This window comes from Octopus bimaculoides, chromosome 4 (assembly GCF_001194135.2).
Source record: "Octopus bimaculoides isolate UCB-OBI-ISO-001 chromosome 4, ASM119413v2, whole genome shotgun sequence".
NCBI classification, from domain to species: Eukaryota; Metazoa; Mollusca; class Cephalopoda; order Octopoda; family Octopodidae; genus Octopus; species Octopus bimaculoides.
Window position 1 is genome coordinate 16159080 of NC_068984.1, and position 5317 is coordinate 16164396.

The following is a 5317-nucleotide window of genomic DNA, read 5'->3' on the forward strand; positions in this document are numbered from 1 at the left end:
TATAGTTAATGCCATAAAAATTCAGAAACTTCAAGAGAATGTGAAACAATTAATATCTGTGTAAACCAATAGGCGTCATCAACAACACTACTAACCATGTGACAAATCACATGACCACCGTGTTCCTGTAGACAGTTCAAGACAGTTTTCGGTTGCAGACGAAGTCCAATACAGGATTGGAATTTATCTGGTTGACCAATCTTTTTCTTATTTCTTTATTGCCCACAAGGGGCTAAACATAGAGGGGACAAACGAGGACAAACAAAGGGGTTAAGTCGATTACATCGACCCCAGTGCGTAACTGGTACTTAATTTATCGACCCCGATAGGATGAAAGGTAAAGTCGACCTCGGTGGAATTTGAACTCAGAACATAAAGACAGACGAAATACCTATTTCGTTATTGCCCACAAGGGGCTAAACATAGAGGGAACAAACAAGAACAGACGAACGGATTAAGTGGATTACATCGATCCCAGTGCGTAACTGGTACTTAATTTATCGACCCCGAAAGGATGAAAGGCAAAGTCGACCTCGGCGGAATTTGAACTCAGAACGTAACAGCAGACGAAATACCGCTAAGCATTTCGCCCGGCGTGCTAACGATTCTGCCAGCTCGCCGCCGCCCGGTCGACCATTCTTTTTCTGCCCACAAAACTATTAAGACAATACTCTTTCATCTGTCTATACATCTCATTGGTTAGAAAACATCCTTGGTTATATTCTGTCATAATGCTTAGCATCGAAACAAAACCCTTAAAGTAGCAATTGATTAATCAAACCGCATAACATACCTGTCCTTCTTCAAGTGAAAGGTTTTGAGGTATGAAACCTTTCTGACCAATTTTAACGTTGTGTGTCATTGTGTTACCATCTGCAGAAAGATGAATGAGATCAAGTTATTGAAAGTCTTGCAAGTCGAATTCAAAGCAAGCTAGAGTGTGAGCCGCCCGGGGAAGCCCCTGAGTTTGCTCATCCCTAAAATCATGGCCCAAGTTTATTTAGGCTTATACAGATGGAGAAAGGGAGAAAATGGAGAGAGATGTAGACATATACATTTATATATACTTATAAACAAATATCCAATCACGCACATACGTTCATTAAAGTTTTACTTTTTAGCTGTAGATTTACCCAATTAACGATATAAGCATTAAAACAACGCACTCTAAGAGATCTCATCTTTCTGTGGATGATGCAATCAGGGACAAATGCAATGGTTTGGAACCATTTAACATCCGGAAGGGATGTTTTTTTCGCAGCTGAAATATATGATTCATTAGGCTCATTCATTCTAAATTCACTCCGGGGAAGATTAGATCCATTAAAACAAGGTGGAGGAGGAAGTGATTATAGAAATGATTATCTCTTCAAAATGTTTAAGGTGACTGGTTAACTCTCGTAAAATGAATGTTCACATACTAGATAGGCTTAGAAGAGTTCCAATTGGTTCATTCATAAATGCTAGTACTAACTTTAAAACTGTTAACTCTTCAGCTATTATTTCAAATTTAAGCTGTGAGTAATATAGCTCATACGGAAAATCAAACGAACGCATATTGAGAGAGGCACTCTCTTGTATATTTTAAAGATATAGTTAGTAATATTATAAAGTGTTATGTTTTATATCAACTAAGACTCTTAAACCCGTGCTGACAACTATTATAACAACTCACTCAAAGGGAACAGTTTTAAAGAAAAAAATACATTACATCCAACGATAGAACATTACAAATACAATCAACACTAGCAAACGAAATGTCGTGTGGTTTAACCCACTCTTTACTTTAAACACTGGTTCTATCATCGTCGGATCTTTTCTAAATTTAATAAAAGTGTTTCTCGAGAGATATCATAAGTTCTACATGATCTCCACTAAAATTAATGTTGCAGTTAGTTACAGTTGCGCTGATCATTTTGTTGTCTCTTTAACAAAATTCAATATAAAGTCGACAGCCCCCTCCCACCATGCAGCTGTTATAGCACCCAATATTTGCCATTGGACAGTAAATGTCTTAGAGAAAATGAATGTAAAATATTATACGAATGTCTTAAATAAAAATGATGAGGATGCGGAAAAGAAAAAAAGATTACGAAGTATAACTGTAAATACCTCTAAAATAAGATATTATCAGCTCCTATTCCTTTTGACATTGACAAAAATCGACACTAAGGTAGGAGCTAACTGCAAATGAGAATATCAATCAGGTAAAGAAGTTCAAAATGTTATGTTATCGAAATGGTCTTTCGACGAAGCTGTTATAGTCATTTCAAGTGAATGAGAAAACGTTAATGAGAATGGAAGAAATAGAAAAGTTTATAAGCAGATTGCTACGAAAGTAGCTTGGTCTCACGCCATGTTTAATTTAAATTGGATTCCATAATGATACTACGAAACTCTTTCTGCCATCAATACAGCTGGTGTAGGGGATTCTGTGGAATGATTATCATTGATAAGAAAGCTCAGAATGAAAGGTCCTGATGGAATTAAGGCTGGAAATGAAACGGTAGATTTGAGCTGTGCAGGACACATAGACCGGATTTGGACGGATAGAGAACAAATGGATATTAATAACATACTTCCGGTAGAGGTGGAATGTTGAGAACATCTAAGGATTGGAGAACTGGAGAGGAAAACTGACGATACTTATTAGTGGCAGAAGTGTATACCAGTAAGACATAAAGAGTGAAGGACAAATCCTTATAAAGTAGTAAAGCAAAATAGCTGTGGCAGCTGCTCCTGTTTTGGTATGGTGCTTTGATAGATAACCAGAGAGGTACAGGTGGAGCATTCTTGATACTGTTGGAAGGGGTCGAAATTTGTCTTACCTCCACTCAAAAACCAATGAAAGGAATGTCTCGATCTGTGTATGTGTGTGTGTGTGTGTGTCTGTGTATGCATCTAACTCCTTGCTACGCATACACGGTAAATCTCGAAGCTTCCCCCTTCCATTACACTAATCTCACCATTATGCACACATAAATATCAAAGCCACTTGCTTTGCCATTCTCCCTTTCATTTCACTTTAACGATGTAACCAAGAGCTAATCTCTATTCTCACCAAACCTTTCAATTTCTCCCCTCTCAGTCACACATATATCCAGATTTATGGTAACACGCTATGGTGTGTACTGTTCGGAAAAAGGGCAACCTCTCTGATCCTGCCAATTATCACCCTATTACATTCACTTTCAGTGTCTCAAAGATAATAGAAACTTTCATTAAGAACAACCTTTTGGAATCCTTTTTTCTCTCTTTAATGACCATCAGTAAGGCCTTCTAAAAGCCAGATCTATTGGAGACTTACTCCCTTATCTCATTCACCAGTGAGTTCTCACCCAGTTGGTGTAACTGTGTTATTGTGCTCAGCATCAGCAAAGCATTCGATCATAGCTGGTTCACAAGTTTCCTTGAAACTGCTTAACCTAAGGGCTCTATCCGTCTCGTCACTTGGATTAGTGATTTCTAGTTAGATTGCACCGCCACAGTATGTACAGACAGAGCTCTCTTTGTCCCTCTCTTCTCTCCATAAATTCTGGCATGCTGGAAGGTTTAATCCCAGACCTTTATGCTTTGTCCTGTACCTCAACGATCTACTTACCGTCACGTTTAACAATACCCTTCATTCTTTCCTGACATTCTACACCCAAGCACCGTTAACATACGACTTAGACATCCCTGGCCAAATCTGAACTGGCTCTTGAAACTGGGACTTCGGAAATATCCTTCAGTGAAGTCATACTAATCGTTCCATTCAATAGTGCAGAGATACCATCACGTGACATATCAAAACAACATCACATCTACCCACCTAATCAACACAGGACCAACATAGCATAAACTAGGAAATTCAAGGTCGCACAAAAGATATCCCCTACCCACAACCGTCACTGAGGATCTTCACGGGAAATTATTCATCCTTAACATTGCAAAAACTGCATCACAAAACTGGCCTTCATAATCAGCTCCAGAAAATAGTTCACTTTCCAACAACTGCTAACCGTCTACAAAGGTCAGATGAGACTTGTGTTGCTACACACACACATATCTTAGATCACATTCAAAGAAAGGACACCCAATAGACTGACATAGAGTTGTAGCAGACGTGATTTTCACTGTCATGGTGTGAGGTGTTTTCGTTTTTCTCGTCTAAGCTTAAATACCCGTAAAACGGCTTCTCAAGCCCTTTACGTTCCAGCGGTCACATAACCTCGTGATTAAACGAACTTGTTGTTTGTATTGGTCGGTTCCCAGCCGTCCAATCGCGTTGGTACAACAGTTTATTTTACCTTACGCGGAAATTAACCACTAGCTTCTGAGAGCCTGCTATTCTGTATAAGAAGGACAGTTTTCGACTGTCCGAGGTCTTTGGCACTCGCCACTGACCTCACACGCATCTCATCTCCAGCAACGATGTCCTGACACCAGCCAGTCTCCGCTCTCATCATCTCCACCAGATGCCTGTCTATATTATTGCTGTATGAAGACCACACGACCAACAGACCAAATATCGCCTCTACACACCAACAGTACGTCAACTGTGTCTACAATATCGGCAGTCCAGCCTAACTAAGAAGTTCTCTCACATCTTTGTAATAACCTGTTAATTCATGTATGGCAGTCATTGTATTTTATAACGGAGAATAAAACATCGCTTACCAGTTCAGGATCTTTTCCCTTTGGCCGGCACATTTAAAAAATAATTTTTTGTAACTAAACACTTTCAAAATTCGTATACTGGTAGAATGTGTCACATAAAACATCATTTACTCTTGGCGTTTTTGAGAAAATTGTGTATTTTCGAAGTTATTTCGTGTTAAAGTCGTCGTATTTCGGTAATTTCAACCAAACAAAAAATGAATTTCTCGATATGCCGTTCAAAGGGAAAAGATCCAACATTTCTGTTATAGAGTTGTGCACCAACAACATACTAGTCTATTATTCACAAGCATACTGTCGCGCCCTCTGCCTTTTCTACTGCTACTACAGTGTTCTTTGTTCCTTAGAACCGGTTGGTCTCGAACCACCCTATTTAGGTACTCTCGACTCGCTCGATGTTCATCGTCATCACCTATACTGTATCCATCATTAACACCCGCCACAACAACGACAACGATGATAACAACGACGACAAAGATGACGACGATGATTACCACCACATCCCCAACAAACACCAGCATGAGGTTCCTTATTGATTTTACATCTAGCCCTTCCTTACCGAGCCTCTGGAATATCTTACTTCACATGTTTTTCCGGTTGCCGCCAACTTGTAACTGTCCAAGTGGAACGTTATTGACCAAATCGATTTCATTAGACT